Here is a 10,794-nt window from a genome sequence, read left to right on the forward strand (position 1 = left end):
GATCGCCCCCTCATCAAGCGCAATCTACCAGTAATACAACACGACACAGGCATAAAAGCAATCGACCATGTCCTCACCGAAATCATTTCAACCAAAAAAAGAGGAGAGGGAAGTATTTTTATACTCAACGTGTATAGCAGCCCCTGTAGTAACCACAAGTTTCCAAAGCTTTTCCGCAAGGTGATAGACATAACCAAGAGAAATGTCCTGATCATAACGGGGGACTTTAATGCGCACCACTCCGCCTGGGGCTACAAACGGGAGACTACCAAGGGAAGGAACCTATGGCAAGACGCCCAAATAGCTGGCCTCTCTCTATCCACCGACCCAACGTACCCAACCAGACTAGGCAACAGCGTCAGCATGGACACGACGCCGGACTTGACCTTCACAAAAAACATGGTTGACGACCCAGAGTGGGTCAACCTACAGGAAAACTTGGGCAGTGACCACTTCATAGTGGCCACACGGCTTACAGCGGGTCCACCCCATCACAAAAGAGGAAACCTTAATCACGATTACAAACAAGGATGAATTCCGAAGAATCAGGGAAGACAAACGGGAGATATCGGAAAAGACAGGAAGCATGGCAGACATTGAGGAATTTGTAGAGCAGCTGCACACACATGCAAGAAAAGCGACGAAAACGATGCCCGAAGAAGCTGAGCTCCAGCAAGCCGACACCAAACTCTTGCACATGTGGGAGGCGAAACAAAGCCTTCAGAGACGGTTAAGCAGACAGAAGCTAAACCGCAACCTACGAAGGCGAATCGCATATTTAAATAGGGAAATAGAAGAGTATGCAAATGAACTGACCCGTCAGAATTGGTACAGCACGTGTAATAGAATGGACTCGCAAATGGTACCTGGAAAAACCTGGAATATGCTTCGCTAGTTAATAGATTCCCAGGAATGCAAGACCACCCAGAGACACAACCTCAGCAAGATCTTACATGATTATCCAAGTTCGGACAAGGACCTCATAGAAGAAATCAAAAACAGATACATTGGAACAAACCCGAAGGAGAACCTCAAACCGTACGAGGGAACTCCAAACCCCGACCTCGACCGCCCCATTACAACAGCGGAGGTCTGGGAAGCCATCCAGGACCTTCGTACAAAATCTGCACTGGGCCAGGATGGGATCACAAACAAAATTATAAGAAATCTCGATGACTATTCCGTAGAAGCACAGCACAGTATACGAATCTAAGATGGCAAATGGCAAGCATCCCGAAGCAATGGAAAACGGCCACCATCATCATGATTCCAACGCCAGGAAAGAAGTTAGGGCTAGAGAACCTAAGACCCATTTCCCTGACTTCGTGCTTGGGAAAGCTTATGGAGCACGTTGTACTCAGAAGACCTAATAAATACATGGAAGACAAGGATTTATACCCCCACACTATGATCGGCTTTAGGCCAAAGTTATCAACTCAAGACGTCCTATTACAGCTCAAACGTCATATCGTAGACGGAAATGGCACATCATCGGGAGACTCAAAAGCCATCCTAGGCCTAGACCTGACGAAGGCATTCGATAACGTGCGCCACAGCGCCATCCTGGAAAACCTCGGGATGCCGGGAATTGGTGCTAGGACGTACTATTACGTGAGGGATTTCCTCTCTGACAGAACGGCAAAAATAAAAATCGGCAGCATTGAATCGAACGAACTCGAACTGGGAGAGAGGGGCACATCGCAGGGGTCTGTACTCTCCCCCTTCTTGATGAGCATAGCCATGATCGGACTGCCTGCGGAATTGAAGAAAATACAAGGCCTACACCATAGCATCCACGCAGATGACCTCACGCTCTGGGTAACCGGTGGCAGTGATGGCGCAATACAAGACACCTTACAGGAAGCAATTAATACTATAGAGACGTACGTCGAACCAAGCGGTCTCGTATGTTCGCCAGAAAAATCAGAACTACTACTATATCAGGCAAACAGGGGGAGAAGAAAAGGCTCCTATAAATCTCCGATTTAACTACAAGCAAAAGGTGGGCTCATACCAATAGTGCTGATCATCAAAGTCCTGGGACTGTGAATACAAGTGAATGGTCACAACACCTAAGCCATCAGGATACTAGAAAAAAGCGTACTCCAAGCGACCAGATTGATTTCCAGAGTCACCAATAGATACCAAGGAATCAAAGAAGCCAATCTAATCAGACTGATTCAGGCCTCCGTCCTCAGTAGGGTGGTCTACGTAGCCCCATTCCTCTCACTGAAGACATACAAAAGAACAAAGATCAACAATATGATTTGCAAAGTATACAAGCAAGCCTTAGGCATACCCATAACAACGCCGACCATCAAATTCGATGCATTAGGGCTGCACCATTCGCTCGACGATTTAATCGAAGCCCACCAAATCTCCCAGAGCGGCTCACGAAAACTCAGACTGGAAGACATGTGCTGCGATCCCTAAGCATTGGTTATGATTCGCAACATGGAAATAAAATTGACGTTCCCCCCGAAGCACGAGCACATTTGCACATTCCTCCTTTACCTAGGAACATGCACACAGTGCATAACCAAGCGCGCAGGCAAGAAAGAGCCAAAGCTTTTCACAAGCGCTTTGAAAAAATCAGGGAGACGATATACGTCGATGCTGCTGAATACTCGGACCGCACTGCCATGGCAATAACGGCGGTTGACAAGCACGGCCACCTGATAACCTCAGGCTCAGTCCGCGCAAGCCCACCTGAGACTGAGGAAGAAGCTGTCATTGCCTTGGCGCTAGCATCAACACAAGCAAGATATATAATCAGTGACTCCAAGACCGCAATCGGAAACTTCTCGAGAGGACGCATATCCGCTGAAGCGCTGAAAATTATGAATGGATATAGCGGAGAAAGGCTCAGAAGAGTACAACTAATATGAGCACCAGCTCACACAGCCCTACCCGGCAACGAGGACGCTCACAACCTAGCTCGAGGACTAACCAGCCGAGCTAGCGCGAGAAGCACCACGGAGCAGCCCTCGCCCAGAACCGGCAGTGAAAGCATGGTCACTTATAGAGAAATTATCGATCATTACCGATTGGGGAGGCTAAAATACCCAGATGCACACAAAACATTAGATAAAAAACAACCAGTTGCGTGGAGATTACTACAGACGAGAATGTACCCCAACCCCGTACTGTACAATCACTATTATCCAGAACGTCACAGCGACAGATATAAAAACAGCACTGGAAGGGCTGACCTGAAACACATGAAATTGGCCTGCCCTGCTATCCCCACCACAGATAAAGCAAGAAGAATGATAACTACACCGGAGCAGTGGGAGACGATACTGCTCAGCTCGTACGCAGTGTCGCAGTCTTGGGCTGTCCGGATGGCCGAGGCCGCCGCCAAGGAACAGGGGCTTCTGGCCGACGGCTGAAGAGGGGGGGAAGGGACTTCCAGCTTACCCCTCCCCTGAACCCATCCTGGGCAAACAATAAAGTTACTCCTCTTCCTCCTGCCGTACTTCTTCAGCTACTACCAGCGTGCGCGCATACCCTCGCGTATAGATTGGCCACGATAGCATGGCTATCTTTCATGACGTGGCGCATATCCTAATGGGCTGATGTCGTTACAGGAGCTGCTCATTAGCCTTGCTACATTCCCGATATCCCTTCCCTCTTTCACCTTTCCACAACATGGCTCCCCTCGCAGTGTAGAATAGAAGGCCGCTAAGAAGGTTATTTCCCCTACAAGAGCAAGGCCGGAGGTCGGTCCTTACGGTGATTTCTTAAGTTTTTGCTTTACCATTGAGGCGACCGGGAACAAGAAAAAAACTGGCTATTAGATCTCCGCTGAACAGGAAGCTGGCCTACCCTAGTAAAGAAAGACCATAGCAGAGGGGCCCACCAGTAACTGGGCGCCCGTAAAGGCACCAAAGGGGCATCAACAAACGACTAAGTTGACGGAACAAAATGGCGTGCACACAAGGAGTGTTTGTGTTGTGCTTGAGTGTACTCCCTTTTAGGTTCCCTTCGTCTAGGTTTTTACATGCAGTTTTCACTTTTCGCATCCCTTTGTACGTTTCTATTAAATAGATTCTAACAGTTAGTTTGTTATTTATTACGTAGTTTTATATAGTAACAAAAAAGTAACGACGTTACCTTTTCACCGTAGCTGTAACTGTAACATGTTACTCTTTGGAACTGTGTAACTGTAATTGTTACAGAGTTACTTTTTTTACTTATGCAACTGTAACTGTAGCACTGTTGCTTTTTTTTTTTTGGTAACGTACCCATGATTGAAATAAGCCCTTAACGGGGCAAGGCGGGGTTCAGATGGCTCAATACTTCAATTTAAAAGAGGGGAAAAGACGCACTACCGAACGCCGTGTATGTATTTTTTGTTTCTTCGGCTTTTTTGTGCGCTGTTTTGCAGTAAACGTTCATTGAATGTCGACTAATTAAACGAATTGTCATTGAATTTGTAGCTCATCTAGAATTTTTTTTCGTAACACGCTCAACGTCGGCCTTGCATAACGAGTTATATGGCTAAATTTCTTATTACAACTGAGGAAAGTCATTTATATAAATTGACATGGAACTACGCCGCGAGGGAGGGGTAATGATCTGGTTCTGTCCATCGCGCCGTCAAACAAAAATCCTGCGCTTTGCCATTCAGGTGTCAGTACGTCCTCCTCGTCGCTTTCAGGCAGAGACGGCGGTACAACCCAAGTACTGATAATTTATGAAACAGGAAAAAGACGAACACGAATTTATGGAAAGGAGAAAGACGTATCCGGAAATATACGTCGGGTGGGGTTACACGTTACTGCGAAAATAAAGAAACTAAAAGGAAAGGGAGACTGTACCGGATGCCAAAGGAATATGTGTTATTTTTCTGTCTGCAAAAATTGCTGGGGGTGTTCTGACACCGGACCCCCCCCCCCCCTCCCTTTCTGGCTGCGCCCTTGCCGGTGCGTCAGGGTCTCGTACCTGGCTTAATTTGTAACCGGGCAAATATCTCGCCCAAAGAATTTAAGATGTCTTGTTATAGGGTCCGGGCGCCTTATCTGAAACCGGATGTTTATGAAGTACCCGTGCCGTATCACTAAATATCCATCATTCCTCACATACTTCTCTCTCCCCCCTCCAAATAAAAAATTCAGTGCCCTTCCCTTCTGTGAAGAAGGATGACCAGCAAAGCTGGGCGCGGTCTAAGGAATGCAAGAAACAAAACATGTTTGTTTGTCATTTTCGATTCAGTATATTTTCTAGGCAATTAGCTCTGTGAAAGTTGGAAGGACTCCGGCTGTATTCTCGTGGTAAAACATTGGGCTGTCTGTTTCCCTCCCGCCTAGTAGGCCCCTTGCTGTCTGTGTGACACACCAACCAAAGCCGCTCGACTCGACCACGGAGGACACCAAACAAGTCGTATTGGGCAGTGAGACATCCTCGATTGAATATCCCACCAGCACAACGGGCATGTCATCGCTGAGGACGCGAAGCCTGTAACTGCGCGTGAACGCATCTTCCTCCCTCCTACCCCTCACCCGTGCAAGCACAAACCGACAACCACTGATGTGCGCGTGCTTAGGCGTGAAAGTGACCGGCGAAAATGTCGCTTCGAAAGCCCTTAAAGCTGAAAAAAAAGTCATTGGCTCACGACGGCGTTCCAAGCGGGCAAATTGCTTCTCATCCGGGATGAATTCGTGGTTACTCGACGAGGTGGAACGTGAGACGGCAACGGCGATAGCTGAATGTTCTGCGGCAGTGGCCTTCCGTTGTTTTCGCGCCTTTGTGCGTGCCGATGCTCCTTCGAAATTCCCGCTCTTCTACATCCAAGCGAACGGCACGTGTCCGTCCCATACATGGAGGAAAGAAAAGTTTAGGAGGGAGCGTCACGTGACTATCGTGAACCCTAGTCATAAAAAATAAAAAGGAAAGACTGATGGGAGATTCCCTGCCTCACGTGATAGGCAAGCGGTAGTTCTTTGCATGGAGGAAGAAAAAGTTAGGAGACGGCATGACGTCACGCAGCTAGCCTTTGCAAGCCCAGCTCCGTTGAAGCCGCTCTCTCCGTCGTTTCTCTTTCTCAAGCCGCCGAAGTCGGCCCAGCACGTCACCTCCATGGTCGGATGGGCCGGCGGCGGCGGCGGCGGTCTCCGACTCCGGCGCATCTCTCGTGTTTGGTTGGCGGTAGCTTTTCCCCGTTCTTCCTGCATTTGTTTGCTCGGTGATCTCATGCCCGCGTGCGGGCAGGAGTGCCGCGTATGTGCGAAAGACAAAAGCCGTGGTAAAAAAACCAACATATAGCAGGCTTCGCGACAACGGGCAGCAGAGTAGTTTCGAGCAGACGAAATTGCAGAGCTCGCGGCGGCAGCGTGGTGGGGTCACGTGGTGCAGTGACGCCTGGGCCGACTTAGATTTTACTTTTTATGTATAGGCTTCACGTTTCTCCGGTAGCGCCGTCTCCTAACTTTTTTCTTCCTCCATGGTTCTTTGCGCCTCACGCGGCCGCCCGCCTGCCCGCGCTATGCCAGCTATGCTGCGTCGTTCCGTTTGGTTGCCGGGCCGTCCGGGTATTCGGGTTTCGGCGACGAGTCCCCGTCCGGGCATTGCGCGCAGCGCTGCCTGCAACCCTAAACGCGCAGCGGGCTGATCGTGCAGGCAAAGTGTTCGGACGGGAGAGACAGAAAACATCTTTATTTATTGAGCTCTGGGATCCGTCGAAGTGCGCCGCAGTCGAAGTGTCGTGTTCCGCCACAGTGCAAAAGCGGAGATGTCAGAGTACGACATCCGGGCCTCACATTTTATTTCACAAACGCACCTCACTTCCTTGATTCTGGTAATTTTATATTTTCACCTCCCAGGCGTAATTTAGCGTTCGTTACCCATATACCTATCGCACGGATTGAGCAGTACTCGGACAACCAGCCCGCGTTCTGCCTGCGACGCGAGGCGGAAAATGATTTGTTCTTCCCGCGCCCGCACCCAACGTCAGTGGTTCTGCACCTTTTCTTTTCTAATGCACTGAAGGAGACAGCAACGCAAAACAGACATCGTCACGACAATTGTGGCATGTACAACGTGCCACCATGCCGGAGCACCGATAAGGCGAATGTATGCAAATGCGCACGCGAGCGAAACCAAAGCTTCTCGCACAACCTCTCAGCTGATGGGACACTCGTTACAGCTCTATGATGTAAAGGAAAGGTGGCGCGATAACTCCCAGCAAAATTGGAAACGCAATCGTCAAAGCACACCTGGCAAACACCACGCACCCGTAGGCCGCTCCGTGCTTGTGAATGTTTACAGCGGCGCGTTCGAGCAAAGGCGGTCGTGGTTCCAGCGGTAAGCGTCAAATTCGGCTCGCAGCTCGTGAAGGTGCTCCGTGAGCATGGGATCTACGTATCGTGTCGCTTTGAACAGCGACAGTACTTCCACGATACGAGGGATACGAGGGTGGGAGCGCAACGCTGGCGAAAAATCGCGTACTGCGCCTTCGGCAACGCCACTCGCCTCCTCCTCCACCGGCAGCCAGCCGGAGCCACTAAATGCTACCGCGGGCCTGAGAGTGGTGCTTCTTCCATAATGCATTGCGCGGGAGGAGCCCGAGGAGAGGAGAATACGGCGTCAGAGGAGGTTGGCTTGCCAAAGCTGTGCCGCCTGACGTCATGCTCCCTCCTAACATTTTTCTTCCTCCATGGTCCCATAGCGAGGGCTAAGCGCAACTGTTGATAACGGCATTAGCGCCGTTATCAGCCGATTTCCCAACTTATGAAAGAGGCATCGGTGGTGGCGAGGGGTACGAAAGTTGTGAAAGAGGCGTCGGATATGGCGAGGAGGGGCGGGAATGCGGTGCAACTAAAGAGGCTTCGCTGGAATGAGAACTAGAGGGGGGGGGGGGGGGGGTAGCCAGATATAGCTTTGCTGTACACATAAAAGGAAAAGAATGTTCAACCGTAACGTATCGGCAAGGTGTAAAAACGTGGACTTTTCCCCAGTTTTTCTGACAAATCCGTTTCATTCTTTAATACGTCGAAGGGTTTGATTCTGGTTATTGGGTTCAACGTGCCGAAGCTACACGTGGGCTATGAGGCGCGTCGTAGTGGAAGGCTCCGGATTAATGCTGACCATTTGAGGGGCTCTTAAGCATGCGCCGAAATCTTGACACACCAGGGGTGTTTTCGCTTTTCGCCTCTATAAGAAAAGTAGCCACCGTGGCCGGGAATGAAACTCGCGTGCTTGGGTCCAGCAACACAACGCCTTAGCCGCTGAGCCACCAAGGCGGATCATCAAAGGATTTGATGAGAGACCAGGAGCCATTGTTAGAATTCCACCATTATCCATAAATCCGAGACAGAAATAGACGTGGTTCCATAACCTCATACCACTCTTAACTGCTCGGAGAGCAGGTTTCTATATTAACGAGGGAGATATAAGTTGAAAAAACTTTTTCTCCGCATCATTTAAACCTTCCGTTGTAGCGAGGCACGATAGGTGTTCGTATATGCATTTATGCGTCTGTGTGTGCTTAGATCCGAATCAGCCAGTTTGAACCGGAAACGGAAAAAAATGGTCCCGGAAAAAATGGTTCCGGAAAAATGGTCCCAGTGACCAACCAGGCAAAAATTGTCCCATGGCCAAGTCAACGTGTTTCTCTTAAAGTTAGTCGGATGTGAACTTTTTCGCGGTTTTTTTTTTTGTCCCTTTGCGTTTTAGCTAAAGGGTTGAGAAAGAGATGGAATATGCTTTAATATTCCTATAAGGGGCCGAAATTAACGCCTTTGGAGGCTAAAATCTAACACAGAAAATTGGGTAGACAGACAGACGGACGGACGGATGGTTTGATGGGTGGATGTATGGATGGTAGAGCTGAGCATGGATTAGAAATTTTAATGCAAGTAATTGGATTAAAACCGCACAAACAACTGCCAGGCCTGGAACCGTCCATACAAGCTTTAGCAAGATTTAAGAAAGATAGAAGCTGCAGCTGTCTTCAAAAAGGCCCATTCTTCCTTCACGATTCTAGACTCAGTAAGAAACAGCTACCGACAACAGTATTTGCAAGTTTATTTTAGCGTCACAGCGCTGCCGGCATGAAACACGTCATATTTTCTGCATTTTGGGAGTAACAAAATGTTTGTAAAGGTGCTGTCTTGCGATAGTGGGAGTGTGCCTTTAATTTAAAGAAAATTACTTGCAAAGTACATCGTAAACATCGGCTGATTTCCTTAGCTGATGTGCATGCGGCAGAAAAGAGAGAATATACATTATAAAGTGCTGTAGTAAATAAAAGGGTCTGCGAAAGAATTTCATTAGTTGGCTGCGTTATAAATGCGTAATAATGCGTAATAAATAAATAAACAGAAATATTGAAATGCTCAATTTTTCAAATAACTGGCGCAATAAAAATGGCATCAATTTAAATGTGTAAGCACTGCAGTATATTATTGGGCTCCATACCCCAAGTTACGCGGAAATATAGAATGACTGTTTGAAACAAGTAAGCACCAGACAGTCGTTTCCCGGAAACCTTGCGCACCGAAACGTCCGTGCACCGAAATGTCCGTACACCGAACTGTCCGTGCACCGAAATGTCCTAGACCCGAGCGGAGAGGGAAGGGGGGGGGGGGGAATAGCGTTTACCGCCATCGTATTTTGAACCCTCATTTAAATTATCGCAGCTAAGGGAAGAAGGAATAACGCCCCAATGCTACTTCGCGAAAGCGGCAGACCCAATCTTCTTCTTGAAAAGATCGTCCAAATTTACTTTACTTTACTCTAATTAAAAAAAATTATAGTCACTGAAAAGAAAATGACGCGCCACAATATCGCCCCGGGAGAATGGGTCGGGGAAACTGGCATCAGGGCAAATGGCACGCGAGGATACTGCACGCGGGGCAAATGAGACACGGGACTACCGTCGCGGGGTTTTTGCGGCGGGGATTCTGCGCGTGGGGCAATCATGACACACCCCCTAAGAACATCCTGCTCATTATTATAATAAATGTTGGTCTCTCTATCTCTCTCTCTATCTCTCTCTCTCTCTCTTTCTACGTTGGCTTTGGGACCATTTTTTCCGGGACTCATTTTTCCCCGGCCAATTTTTCCCGGACCATTTTTTCCGGGACCATTTTTTCCTACATTGTCTTTGGGACCATTTTTTCCGGAACCAATTTTTCCGGGACCATTTCTTCCGGGACCATTTTTTCCGGTACCATTTGTTTCTACACCCGTTCGAACACATACATTTTCTAACGCATCGGATATACGCCTAGCTGGACTACGGGGCGTAGGGGTTTTTAGAGGCACGGCATTACTCAAAGCAACTACGATCTATATACATAACTGGAAATGTCTTGTAAGCCGCTGTTTTTATTCCCTAGTGCCGATTTCTGGGCACGTTGGAGCTCCAGTTGGTGCCATCGCTTAGTCTAGCAGATAAGGCATCCGAATTTCTACGAAGACATCGGCAATGGTGGTAAGAGTGCGACACTTCTTTTAATCCATATACGCACGTGTATTTAGAATTAAAAAGCAATTGGTTGCAAGTCAGCGATGTGTGGTGTCCCTTATCATGGTGCAGCCTTCCTCAGTACGCTGTGTCATGTACTCCAAGATGTACTCCAAGCTGTTGCTCTTCTTCGTCGCCGCCTAGACTCGTGCGGAGTAAATCCGAATCGCGACGACACCATGGGCGACTGTCTCTACGTGCGTGCGTGCGTGCGTGCGTGCGTGCGTGTGGGCGTATGTGTGTGCATGCATGCGCGTGTGCATGTGCACGTGCGTGTTTACGTTCACGTACAGTATCCTTACTAAATCCTTCCCAACAGCGAT

The sequence above is a fragment of the Haemaphysalis longicornis genome, unplaced genomic scaffold (assembly GCF_048455015.1).
Source record: "Haemaphysalis longicornis isolate Haplotype H1 unplaced genomic scaffold, Haemaphysalis longicornis Haplotype H1 scaffold_1, whole genome shotgun sequence".
Lineage (NCBI taxonomy): Eukaryota > Metazoa > Arthropoda > Arachnida > Ixodida > Ixodidae > Haemaphysalis > Haemaphysalis longicornis.